Genomic DNA, 14,893 nt, shown 5'->3' with positions numbered 1-14,893 from the left:
ATTAAAGCACATTGACTGCAAAGTTGTGAATCCAAGGTAAAAAAAAAAAAAAAACTTGCCAGTCGTGTGTCCTCTTTAAAAATGTAAATTCTAAAGTCAATGGAAGTTCCTTTAAAGGAAAAATACCCCTTTTATATAGTTAGTAAAGTTGTATGAATATAACATGAAAAAAACTTTTCCACAAACAACCACAGCAGTGAATGTTACTTAGTCTTTTGCCACTATATTCTATATTGTATCTTTAATAAATATTCCATGTTTTGTACTAAATATATAACTCTTATTTAGAGCTTCTATAGATCCATTTCTTCTTGCAGTTAAACTGTGGCAGTTTATAAGGTTCCAGTTACCCTTTCAACTTACAGCAATACCTTACTAATGAAAATCAATTTTTCCATCCAATATATTCAGGATATTGCTTGCCTTCCTCCACTTCTTTTCTCAGTGCTCTCCCTTTATCTTCTAATTCTTGGTTTCTCAGTTTGGCATCCTGGAGCTTATCAGTCACTGATTCACACTCCATCATCAGCTTTGGGATGACTTCACTTTGTTTCCTGAGATCGTCAAGTTCAGCTTCTTTATCTTGAATCTCCACTTTCAGCTCTTGTAATCTTTTGCTTAGTTCTTCATTCCTCTCTTGTTCCTTGTCTATTTCATCACATAGTTTCAAGCTCTCCAATCTTATTCCTGAGTTGGTCATTCTCATCTTTACATGATAAAAATTGTTTCTTCCATGTTCTACACTAGCAATAGACTCCTGAAGAGCCAAGGACAACCGGGCATTGCTCTCCCTTAATGTCTCCAGCTCAGTTTCCCACTTCTTTACATTGGAAGTACTTTGTGCAAGGGCAGTTTGTAGTTTATCAATCTCAGTCTTCAGTTCAGAGTCAGGGGGTCTTCCGTGGCAGGCCTTTTCATCATCTGTCCCATTTACAGTGGATGCTCGGGTGGATTATGGCGTTTCCCGTCCTGACTCCTGAGAGTGGTTGCTGGAAGTCTCCATTTTTTCTTGTGATCAATCTCTTGCTAACCTTGCAGCTTCTTTTACTTCCTGAAATTTGTCTGCAAATTTTTGAAGGCTGTTGCTCTGATCCAAACCCTAGTCAGAAAACCGTATTCGCTCTGCTGTCAGTCCACTGGCCAAACTTCTTTGATATTTTTGTAAAAGTCATGTTGGGTGTGAGTGTGCTGTTTATTAAAACCTTGGTCCCATCAACGCTGATAATCCGGTAGCTGTTTCTTGTGCTGTCATAGAAGTAGGAAACCGTTACCACTTGTTTGCTTGCAGGGATCTTTGTGGTCTTGTGGTGAAAATGGGTTGCTCCCCCATGATGATGGGTAGTCAGGCAGCTGTGGATGACAACCAGCGGGAGGACTTGGCGTCTCTCCGGCTCTCATCAGATCACACATGTGGCTCTCATCAGTTGATCCTCATGGAGCTCCAGCCGGCATCTGGCTGAGTGTGATCATGGGAAGGAGAGTCAGAGTCCCGGGGATCTATTGTGCTCCGTCCCCCGCCATTCCCATCCCCCTCCTCCGGTGATCAGGGTTAGTGGATCTCTGTCCGTATTCTCTGCTCTGATCGCACTGTGGATGAAGTGAGAACACAGATGGAGAGCAGCCCCGGCATCCCTTTAGATGGGACTCCTCCAGGGGGCCACTAGGTGGTGCTGGCTCTTAATCTTTTTAAGGACGCCTCTGGAGCTTGTGGATAAGGGGCATTTTGGCAAGGCGAATAGCATTCTTCATGGATTAAGAAGGGTTTTACTACTAATATTGTCCTTCCACTACTACTAAAAGTTGTTTCCTGTTCTTGTGGCTCTTAAACTATGGGGTACACAGTTTCGTGATAGGAGAATTCTACTGCATTCCGATAATAAAGGTGTTGTCTTTGCGATTAACTGTTTGGTTTCCAAAGCCTTGCCAGTTATTTCTATTCTTCGATATCTGGTATTTAAATGTTTATAACTGAATATCTGGCTTAAGGCTAAATTTATTCCGGGTATTAACAATCTCATTGCAGAACCACTGTCTTGTCAACGGATGGACACATTTCGGATGTTGGTTCCAGGCGTGGATCCTATCGGCCTGTTGTGTTCCACATATTTGTGGAAGCTAATATGATTCCAGTGATTTGGGCGTGGGCCGGTTGGGGTGCCATGCTTATGGTACATAAGCATGGCGTATGGGACTTTAAGTTTATTAGCTCGAGCCTTAATAGCTGAGCTAAAATGTGTTGTTGTTGGTAGTTGGTATACGTTAATATCAGTATTAGATTATATGTTGTTAAATATAATTTATTCATACCTATAATAAAGGGCCCCAGCCCTTTGAATCCACAGAAATATGAGTCCAGTGTTATATGTGATATTTAATAAGTTTAATATGTAGAGAGTGTTCTGCCTAATATCCCATGGTAGTGGAGGGTGGGGCATAAAATGTCCTCGCACACCACATATGGGATAGTGGCAGATAAAAAACTGAAAATTGTATACTCACCTTTCCGTAATTTTCCTTTCCTGACGCATCTTCATGCAGCAAACACTAGGTTGTGACTCCACCCCCACAATCTGACAGGATTGGTTAACTATAAATTTGAAGGAGAGACACCCAGCTTTATTCTCTGTATCTATCATCTAAAAAAGGGCAGGATACTGTGTGCTGCCATGAAGATGTGTCAAAAAGGAAAATTATGGAAAGGTGAGTATACAATTTTCCATTTTTCTGACGCATCATGGCAGCACACACTGTGAAGTAACTCGCCAGTCGAGTGAGTGCAAAAAAAAGTAGTATTTATTTAACATGTAGCTGTAGAATTGGCCCGAATAACGGATCTTCCGAAATCTACCATTAACAATTGGGCCAAATCCACCCTATAGTGGGATATGAATGTATGTCTGGATGACCAGGTCCCTGCCTTTCAGATTGTCTCCGGCGAAAACCTGCAATATGCGACCCATGAAATTGCCACTGCCCTGGTTGAGTGAGCTTTAATGCCTTTGGGTACCGGTAGTTGTTGAATGGCATAGGTTTTCCTGATCGACATGACTAGCCACGATGCGACTAGCCATGTGACCTTTTCTGTTCACATGAGGAAATACCAATAGTTTGTCCGTTTTTCTAAAGGAGGCTGTAGCCATCAGGTAACTGCTAATAGAGGATTTTATATCTAAGGCATGTGGTTCCCCCTGGTTGTTGGTAAAGATCGGAAGGTTGATGCCCTGATTGCAATGAAAAGATGTTGCCACCTTTGGAATAAAGCGGTCTGAAGGTCTCAGTATCAACTTGTCTGGGTAAAAGACCATGTAGGGTTCTGTAATCACTCTTTTGGCTGAGGTGATGGCAAAGAGAGAGGTCAGCTTTCCCACAGTCCCACAGTGAGATAGAGTCAGCCGGATGAAAAGGAGAATTTGAAAGTGCGTTCAGGACTACTGACAAATCCCATGCTGGGAACGTTGGTCTTCTTGGAGGCCTGATTTTTAAACACGCTCTCATAAACTGAATTAGAAGAGTATGTGAGGCAGATCTGAAGCCAATTTTTACAGATGTGCTGAAACTTGCACCTTTAGGGTACTTGAGCATAGCCCTTTAGCTAGGCCTGCTTGGAGAAAATCCAGAATCCTTGGCGCCTCTGGCGATAGTGGGTTCCAGCTATTCTGCTGAGCCATAGATGAGAATCTTTTCCATATTCTACCGTAGGTGGTGTTAGTGGAACATTTCCTAGACTGGAGTAATGTTGATGCTACCTCCTGGGTACCTATTCCTCTTAATATCCATGCAATTAGGTGCAGTTTTGGGTGAAGGAACTGATCCTGGTAAAGAAGATCCTGAGTCACCGGGAGAGGTAGTGGATCTTCCAGACTGAGCTGAAATAGGGTCGTGAACCAGGTCTCCTTGGCCAAAAAGGATTACTGCTATTACTGAAGCTGATGACCTCCTGAGTCTGGAGAGGAACCTTGCAATTAGTGATGTCAGTGGAAATATGTATCCTAGTCGAAAGTTCCACGGATGGAGAAGGCAGTCTACTCCCTCGGCTGAAGAGTATGCTGCTCTCGAGAGAAACTTGTGGCACTTGGCATTTGTAGGTGTCTCTGCCAGATCGATATCTGGAATTCCCCAAGTTTTGGTCAGGAGACTGCAGGCTTGGTGGTTCAGAGACCATGCATTGGTGGTTCAGAGAATATACGTTGTTTGACAGGAACTCCCTGCTCAAACAGTCGGCCAGTAGGTTCTGGATCATTGACAGTGGCAGACATGGCACCCAGGATGCTCAGACAAGCTCTGACTGGAAGGAATTTCGCTGTCATTAACTTCTTTAAGGGAACTACACTTTCCTGAGGTAGCTGTACTTTTTTTGACTGGGTATCTAGTTCCACCCCTAGAAAGACCATACGTCAAGGGGGGTTGTGACCAATCCACACTGTTTTAGTGGAGGAGCACCAACATGCCTCCATCCCAAATATATATAGCAAAATGGGGGGACAGAAGCGGGACTTTATATGAGGCATGTGGGTGAATATGTTGGGCCAATGATGGGAGTTGGAGTGAAAAAGGATGAAAAATAAAAATTATATAAATGAAATAAAATAATAAGATGTATATAATCGACATGGATGATGATAAAAGATAATAATGGTAAAAAAGTTTATTGACATTGATATTCGGACCAGATAGAGTAAAAGGGGAAAAAGAGCACATTTGAGACCAAAATAAGACATGTTAGCAGCAATGTATGGACAAGCAGGGTTCATAAATAGTTATACAGTTACTGGAACGTATATACATTGTACAGTCAGTGTATACATCAATGGATCTGGACTCTAAAACATATTAACAGCAATGTATGGGCGAGCAAGATTCATGAATTGGTAGTACATTTACAGGAACACACATGTATTGTACAATCGATGAATGCATCAATAGATCTAAACTCAACGCGTTTCTTGGCTTTAAACCAATCGTCAGGAGTCCGATGCGATTGAACTATATCAAAAACAATAGAGTATCTATTATTGTATAAATGAATATTTGTAGAGGACATATGCTGAAAATGTAATTTTCTGCATACTCACAAATTTATGCAATGATTGATTTATGATAACCTGTGTGTTGCAATGTGATGTTGGTCTGGGTCCATAGAGTCTCCCCCGGGGTTGAGGCAGAGAGCGCACCCCAATGATGCCGGCCACAGTGGCCCAAGTGACACAAGCACCCACAAAACCGGCAGGCAGGGACGTCCAGCGAGGACAGGGAGTGTAGATGAGCTGGGGAAAAAAGGTGAAAAAAGTAGAAATATGAGAGATGTGTGAGATGGTAGATCAATGGTGTTGAGAATGAGTGGGATGGGAGCGATATGGCGTGGCCCTGAGTGTGTGGAAGGGAGCTAAAAACAGCAGAAGTGAAAGTGATGGGAAAGATAAATAACATGTGCGAAAAAGCATATATACTGAAGTGGGTGAAGGAAGGTGACAGAGTGTGAGAGAATTACCTGAGTGATGAATGCCCAGCCGAGCCAGACGTCTAGCGTGCATGGCGGAATCGTGGGATGCCCGGCCGAATGGAGCCTCATAAAGCACGCTAATAAAATATTCCTGCGCTGGGATTAAAAATATATTATTGTGTTCTTTGCTACACAAATACGGCAAAGACACGCTCGTTTTTGTTTTTGTTATTTCTTTTGTACTCAACATTGTGTTGCCCTGGCTGCTTTTCCCTTTTTTCACACATTTGTCATCCTTTTGATTTCTGCACACCTGTGATGCTGGGATCCGTTCTGTCCAATCCCCGGGGTTGCGACGCGCCCAGCCCAGGACCCATCACCCTCTTGTCACTGACGTGGGCGGGCCCTGGCCTCGGCGCATCGGCGTCATGCCTCCTACACACCCCGCTTGCGGCGTCTCTGCCGCCGCATACGGGATGTCTAGTGTTTTCCCTTCTCCGGGCTCAAGCGCTGTACGGGTGGTTAGGTGGCCGCACCCATTGGCCTCCCTTCCCCTCACCGCGTCATCACGCCCGCGCGTGACGTTGGCGTGAGCGCGTCGCATGTCTGCGGCTATATGAGGCTCCATTCGGCCGGGCATCCCACGATTCCGCCATGCACGCTAGACATCTGGCTCGGCTGGGCATTCATCACTCAGGTAATTCTCTCACACTCTGTCACCTTCCTTCACCCACTTCAGTATATATGCTTTTTCGCACATGTTATTTATCTTTCCCATCACTTTCACTTCTGCTGTTTTTAGCTCCCTTCCACACACTCAGGGCCACGCCATATCGCTCCCATCCCACTCATTCTCAACACCATTGATCTACCATCTCACACATCTCTCATATTTCTACTTTTTTCACCTTTTTTCCCCAGCTCATCTACACTCCCTGTCCTCGCTGGACGTCCCTGCCTGCCGGTTTTGTGGGTGCTTGTGTCACTTGGGCCACTGTGGCCGGCATCATTGGGGTGCGCTCTCTGCCTCAACCCCGGGGGAGACTCTATGGACCCAGACCAACATCACATTGCAACACACAGGTTATCATAAATCAATCATTGCATAAATTTGTGAGTATGCAGAAAATTACATTTTCAGCATATGTCCTCTACAAATATTCATTTATACAATAATAGATACTCTATTGTTTTTGATATAGTTCAATCGCATCGGACTCCTGACGATTGGTTTAAAGCCAAGAAACGCGTTGAGTTTAGATCTATTGATGCATTCATCGATTGTACAATACATGTGTGTTCCTGTAAATGTACTACCAATTCATGAATCTTGCTCGCCCATACATTGCTGTTAATATGTTTTAGAGTCCAGATCCATTGATGTATACACTGACTGTACAATGTATATACGTTCCATTAACTGTATAACTATTTATGAACCCTGCTTGTCCATACATTGCTGCTAACATGTCTTATTTTGGTCTCAAATGTGCTCTTTTTCCCCTTTTACTCTATCTGGTCCGAATATCAATGTCAATAAACTTTTTTACCATTATTATCTTTTATCATCATCCATGTCGATTATATACATCTTATTATTTTATTTCATTTATATAATTTTTATTTTTCATCCTTTTTCACTCCAACTCCCATCATTGGCCCAACATATTCACCCACATGCCTCATATAAAGTCCCGCTTCTGTCCCCCCATTTTGCTATATATATTTGGGATGGAGGCATGTTGGTGCTCCTCCACTAAAACAGTGTGGATTGGTCACAACCCCCCTTGACGTATGATAATCAGGGTGGCAAACACCCGCTTTTTGTGACCAAAATATTCCACCTATCCATGTCCACACATTTTTATACAATTCATCTGCTAATTGTGCTTTGTTATCCTGTTCCATTGATCATCCCACTCCTCTTTTGACACACCGTTACCCCTTGGCCCCTTTCCCTTTTCCCTTCTCCTTTTCTTCGGTTTTCCCTCATCTCCTCTTTTTTACCCACCATCTGTGAAGTACCGTATTGAGACCTTCGGTCCTCCCCCTATCTATTAACTGACTGTTTTGCTAGAGTCATCCTCACATCACTTCTCGCCTTCACACTTTTACTTTCTGTAAACTGTATCCTCATACTAACTTCATATGGCATTAAACAACAGTTTATTCCTTGCTTTACTCATTGTCCCACTAATTTTCTTTTCTTTGTTCCACTATTTACTGTCTCAATACAGCACAATATTAATTGGGTTTGACTCGCCCCCCATTGTCCTACAGCCATCCACACCGTCACATTTAGGTCTATTCCCTGCAACTATTTTCCTCCTTCTCCCATTCTGCCATCTTCACCTAGCTCAATCAATACTCATCTTCTTGTGGATGGAAACCATTTTCGCCTTCTCTTACTTCTCATTATCTCACTCCTTGTCTTATTCGTTTATTTTGTTTTTCTTTAGTCAAACAAACACTGATTTAATTCAGGGCTAAAGTTTTCTCTTTGTTTTATTTATATTTATTTTTGTTTATTTCTTTAGCTAAGCAATTTACTGATTCAATTCAGGGCTAAAGTTTTCATTTTTTTGTTTATTTTTGTTTTTGTTTATTTCTTTAGCTAAGCAAACTACTGATTTAATTCAGGGCTAAAGTTTTTCATTTTTTACCTTTGATCATTCCCTTTTCTTTCTTCTTTACATTTTTTATTTTTTTATTTTTTGTTTTTCTTTAGCCAGATAAATACTGATTCAATTCAGGGCTAAAGCTCTTTATCTCTTATACTTCCTTGCACAGAGAAAGATTCCTGTACAAGGTTTTAAAAAATACATGATGTTCTATACTCCCTTGCACAGAGAGATTCCTGCGCTGGGATTAAAAATATATTATTGTGTTCTTTGCTACACAAATACGGCAAAGACACGCTCGTTTTTGTTTTTGTTATTTCTTTTGTACTCAACATTGTGTCGCCCTGGCTGCTTTTCCCTTTTTTCACACATTTGTCATCCTTTTGATTTCTGCACACCTGTGATGCTGGGATCCGTTCTGTCCAATCCCCGGGGTTGCGACGCGCCCAGCCCAGGACCCATCACCCTCTTGTCACTGACGTGGGTGGGCCCTGGCCTCGGCGCATCGGCGTCATGCCTCCTACACACCCCGCTTGCGGCGTCTCTGCCGCCGCATATGGGATGTCTAGTGTTTTCCCTTCTCCGGGCTCAAGCGCTGTACGGGTGGTTAGGTGGCCGCACCCATTGGCCTCCCTTCCCCTCACCGCGTCATCACGCCCGCGCGTGACGTTGGCGTGAGCGCGCCGCATGTCTGCGGCTATATGAGGCTCCATTCGGCCGGGCATCCCACGATTCCGCCATGCACGCTAGACGTCTGGCTCGGCTGGGCATTCATCACTCAGGTAATTCTCTCACACTCTGTCACCTTCCTTCACCCACTTCAGTATATATGCTTTTTCGCACATGTTATTTATCTTTCCCATCACTTTCACTTCTGCTGTTTTTAGCTCCCTTCCACACACTCAGGGCCACGCCATATCGCTCCCATCCCACTCATTCTCAACACCATTGATCTACCATCTCACACATCTCTCATATTTCTACTTTTTTCACCTTTTTTCCCCAGCTCATCTACACTCCCTGTCCTCGCTGGACGTCCCTGCCTGCCGGTTTTGTGGGTGCTTGTGTCACTTGGGCCACTGTGGCCGGCATCATTGGGGTGCGCTCTCTGCCTCAACCCCGGGGGAGACTCTATGGACCCAGACCAACATCACATTGCAACACACAGGTTATCATAAATCAATCATTGCATAAATTTGTGAGTATGCAGAAAATTACATTTTCAGCATATGTCCTCTACAAATATTCATTTATACAATAATAGATACTCTATTGTTTTTGATATAGTTCAATCGCATCGGACTCCTGACGATTGGTTTAAAGCCAAGAAACGCGTTGAGTTTAGATCTATTGATGCATTCATCGATTGTACAATACATGTGTGTTCCTGTAAATGTACTACCAATTCATGAATCTTGCTCGCCCATACATTGCTGTTAATATGTTTTAGAGTCCAGATCCATTGATGTATACACTGACTGTACAATGTATATACGTTCCATTAACTGTATAACTATTTATGAACCCTGCTTGTCCATACATTGCTGCTAACATGTCTTATTTTGGTCTCAAATGTGCTCTTTTTCCCCTTTTACTCTATCTGGTCCGAATATCAATGTCAATAAACTTTTTTACCATTATTATCTTTTATCATCATCCATGTCGATTATATACATCTTATTATTTTATTTCATTTATATAATTTTTATTTTTCATCCTTTTTCACTCCAACTCCCATCATTGGCCCAACATATTCACCCACATGCCTCATATAAAGTCCCGCTTCTGTCCCCCCATTTTCCTAGAAAGACCATGTTTTGTGTGGGCTGAAGGTTGCTCTTTTCCCAGTTGATTAACCACCCGAAGCTCTGGAGTGTCGTGAGTAATATACTCCGATGATGAATCAACGCTTCTTGGCTGTCTGCTAAAAGCAGAATGTCATCCAGATAATGATGCAATCTCGGGCCTTTTTTCCTTAGAAATGCGATTACAGGAAGTAGAATCTTGGTAAAAGTCCTGGGGTCCAAAGAGATGCTGAATGGTAGGCACTGAAACTGGAAATGCTAGTGGTTGACTGAGAAACAAAGGTATCTTTGAAAGGCAGAGTGTATAGGCACGTGTAGGTAGGTGTCCGATAAATCTACGGATAGCATCCCATTTCCTAAGTTTATCACTAACAGTATTGACTGGAGGCTTTCCATGTTGAAGGCTTTGATCTGTTGAAGGCTTCAATCTGGATTTTCTTGTTGAGACTTTTTAAATCCAACACTGGGCGCAGATCCCCTGTTTTCTTTCTTACTAGGAATAGAGGGGAATAATACCCCCTCCCTCTTTGGGGTGTTGGCACCTCCAGGATTGCCCCCTTTTGTTTTAAACTCTACCACATACTTGAGCAATACTCTTCTCTTGTATGGCGATGATGGTATTCTGGTTGACTGAAAGTGATTTCCGGGTAATCTGTTTATGAATCTCCATTTGTGACCATACTTTATTGTGGAAAGTGTCCATGCATCTATGTGCTCCGTCCAAACCTGTGTGAACTACTTGAGCCTGACTCCCACTTCCACAGGAAGGATGGGCGCACCTTCAAAAAGATTTCTGATGTTCCCCTGTCGGGGTGGTCTTAGATTTTTGGAGTCTCAAAAAGGATGACTGCGTGTTTCTCCACTTTCTCTTAAACTCTCTTTCTGGCCTATATGTCTTTGCCTCTCTGTACCTTTCTGGGAGGTTACGCTTACGGTTAGGAAGGACCCTTCTGCGGTTTTGGTTTCCTGTCAGAACGGATCAGTCCTGATTTCCCTCCTGTCACTTTTGAAATTGCTGAATCAAATTTTGATCCAAAAAGATAAACTCTGTCCTGTGGAATTTTGCACCAATTCATTTTTGATGCTGCGTCCACCACCCACAGCTTAAGCCACAGGGCTCTCCTTGCCATGACTGATGCCAACATTGCTCTTGCGGAAGATCTGATGAGATCCACTGAGGCTTCTGCAACAAACTCGCCTGACAGGTTCAGTTCCTGGAGCTAATTCTCTTCTCCTGGTTGGCCTCCTCGCATAGAGACTTCTCTATATTGACAGACCATCCAGAAATCGCCTTACCAACTGATGCTGTAGCAACCACTGGCCTACAGTCACCGCCTCCTGCAGAGTATGCTTTCTTCAGATCTAGATCAATTTTTCGGTCTAACACATCACGGAAGGTTACTGCATCCTCGATTGGTAAGGTGACATGTCTCGCGAGTCGCATTAAAGAGGCATCAACAACAGGTGAGTGGATCAGGGGGTTTACATTAGGCTCCTTTAAAGGATACAGTTTTGTTAAGTCTGTTGTTAAGGTAGGATCTCTTATCTTATCTCTCCCACTCATTTTAATGAGGTCTTCCAGTTCCTCTATGAAAGGAAAGGACTCCGGTTCTTTCTTCAAATTGGGGAAATATTTTTGGAAATTGCGGGGAACGTCTTTAGTTTCTTCCCACCCTATGGCCTTTTTCACTGATCTTACGAAAGGCTCAACCAAGGTAAAATCAAAACCTGTTGACATTTCTGGATCTTCATTTTCTGAAAATGACTCCGGTTCTGTGGAAGAAATGGGAGCTGTGGATGACGTGCTTGGACCTGCCCTGTCTGCTTCAGGGGCTGATGTCTTGAGGATAGACTCTCGCACAGACTCCCTTATGATATCTGTTACCTCTTTTGCGTCTGACACTTTATCCTTGGTTGCTTCATTGAAACATGCACGGCAATTTGCCTAGCAAAGTTGGAGCACTGAACACCCTGCAAGCATTTGTTGCAGGGCGGGTGTGATAGCTCCTATTGTGACGGGATGATGGTGACCTCCTATGACGTCAGTGGCTATGACATGAGCTGCTATGACGTGAGTGGCTGTGACTTGAGTGGTGACGCTGTGATGAGGACCTTTATCGGCTTCTCCTAGATCTTCTATGACTTGAGGCATGGCTTGAGCGACCTCGATGCCTGGAGCTTGCTGATCTTGACCTGGTAGGGCTGCCAAAAAATTGCAGTGTTAGTGTTTATGCTCTCTTTTTCCTCTTCAATACTTACCCATAAATGGAGGACACCTCTTACCTCTAATGCTGAGGGTGGTCTGCTTGTGCAGTGGCCTCCATGAGCAGTGAACAGGAAATGGCACCTGAAAAAGAAGGTAGTATGGAAATGAATACTAAAGAATTAGATGCAGAAAAAGAGAATAGGATCAAAAAACAGGAAGGAACAGGGAAAAGGGTCATACCTGAGACTGAATGGCAGTAAAACATCAGACTCCTAAGCAGCAGTAGTGTCCATATACTAACCAGCACTCACTGACAAGAATCTAGGGGTTTTATAAATCCGGCGCTGCCGGCACGGCAGAAGTGACGTCATCGCACATACACAGAAGCAGTCCGACGGCACATGCGCCATCTTGGAAAAGGTCAAGAAGATCTGTCTGGCTACCTCACTTCCTCTGGTGCATGTGTAGAATGCAGCGGAGGACACAGCTGCCATGTTTGGAGATGTCTCTGCCACCCAAGGGACTACAGGGCCGAGAATGGCCTGGTTAAAAGGAAAAAAAGTGAAATTGATAACATCTCTGTGCTGGAAAAAAAGGTAGGTGGGCACTGCAAGTATGTAAGCTTCTTTAAAGCTTGTAAATGCCAGAAATATGTGCCTCCAAGACCACCAGATTGGGGTTCTCTCCATAAAGGCTCCTTTAGAGACTGTACAAGAGAGACTTACATCCAGGAGAGGCTTAACCTGCTAGGACGAATGCAGTAAGAGGTGCGATATCCATCCAATCTTGTGAGGTGAGGATAAAAAAGAGAATGAAGCGGGGTGTCTCTCTTTCAGGTTGTGAGGGTGGAGTCACAACCCAGTGTGTGCTGTCATGATGCATCAATAAAAACAGTTAAACAGTTTGATAGTTTTTTGTACTTACATGTGATTGGCCACATGATGTCATCAATGGTCCTGGCACGAGCAGTCAACTATAAAAGAAGAAAAAATGCATCATTAGCAGTGCAGTCAGTGGGATTTGAAGAAGGAAGCACATCCCACCCATCCTCACATGTCGATGCTCACATTATGAGGTCCTGTCCCTTTCATTACAAAGGGGACTTTAACTACTTAAGGACCAGGCCTATTTTTCAAACTTGTTGTTTACAAGTTAAAATCATTTTTTTTTGCTAGAAAAATAACTTAGAACCCCCAAACATTTTATATATATATATATATATATATATATATATATATATATATATATATATATACATATATATATATGTATATATATATATACATATATATATATATATATATATATATATATATATATATATATATATATATATATATATATATATATATATATATATATACACATATATACGTATATATATATATATATATATATATATATACATATATATATATATATATATACATATACATATATATATATATATATATATATATATATATATATATATATATATATATATATATATATATATATATATATACACACATATATATATTTTTTATTTTTTCAGACACCATAGAGATTAAAATGGCGGTCATTGCAATACTTTATGTCCCACTGTATTTGCACAGTGGTCTTACAAATGCAATTTTTAAAAAAAAAATACACTTTTTTAAATTAAAAAATAAGACAACAGTAAAGTTAGCCAAATTTTTGTATATATTGTAAAACATAAAGTTACGCCGAGTAATTTGATACCCAACCTGTCATGCTTCAAAATTGGGCCCGCTCGTGGAATGGCGGCAAACTTTGACCTTTAAAAATCTCCATAGGCAACATTAAAAAAATTCTACAGGTTACCTGTTTTGAGTTACAGAGGAAGTCTTTTGCTAGCATTATTGCTCTCACTCTAATGCCCTGTACACACAGTCGGATTTTCCAATGGAAAATGTCCGATTGGAGCGTGTTGTCGGACATTCCGACCGTGTGTGGGCTCCATCGGACATTTTCCATCGGATTTTCCGACACACAAAGTTTGAGAGCAGGCTATAAAATTTTCCGACAACAAAATCCGATCACGTCAATTCCGACCGTGTGTGGCCAGTTCCGACGCACAAAGTGTCACGCATGCTCAGAAGAAATTCCGAGACGGAACAGCTCGGTCTGGTAAAATAAGCGTTCGCAATGGATACAGCACTTTCGTCACGGTGCAATGTAAAAAATGGTTTAATACAGCGCACTCTCTTCTTCTTTATAATGTGAGAAGAATGAAGTAGTTTTGCTGCTCATATTCACAAACTTCTTTCTTTATTATTTATCGGGACTCCCTCAATATATTTGGATTTTTCACATCTGACAAAATTATTTTTGTTTTTTTGTTTTTTTTAAAGGCTGTTTTTTGTTGTTTTTTTAGGTTTGTATTTTTTTCAAGTCTGATCTTTGTTCTATTTTATTTTTAGTTTTACTCCATAATATTTTTGTGTGTGTTTTGTGTGTCAAGTTACCACAACACCATTATTATCTTGTATTATTTAATCTCAAGGAGATTGTTTGGTGTTGGTGTCCCTTGTTAATTTCACATTGTACTTTAGAAATGTACCTGAATCCTCACAAACAAACTGTCCTTTTTGAAGGAAAAAACACATAGGAGAGTGTAATTGAAACAAAAAATCCTTTATTAAGGGCTCACAACCAAACAAAGAGTGAGGCAACACTGGAGAAACAGCTGAAATTAGTGAAGCCTTGGACCCCTAGGGCAGACATCAATTCTTTAACATGGTGGCCTGAGGAGTCCATATCTAAGGGAGTGCAGTCTGGTCCAGAAGTCCCCGAGATCCAGAAAGCAGCAGATGAC

General features: G+C 42.0%; 1 pseudogene; it reads right to left on the bottom strand.

The window, feature by feature from the left end:
* Positions 1-385: 385 nt before the first annotated feature.
* LOC141108986 (homer protein homolog 2-like) lies at positions 386-1,330 on the bottom strand (annotated as a pseudogene).
* Positions 1,331-14,893: the final 13,563 nt, after the last annotated feature.

Source organism: Aquarana catesbeiana, linkage group LG09 (genome assembly GCF_042186555.1).
Source record: "Aquarana catesbeiana isolate 2022-GZ linkage group LG09, ASM4218655v1, whole genome shotgun sequence".
NCBI lineage: Eukaryota > Metazoa > Chordata > Amphibia > Anura > Ranidae > Aquarana > Aquarana catesbeiana.
Note: the sequence above shows the minus strand (reverse complement) of the source record. Positions and strands in the feature narration are given on the sequence as shown.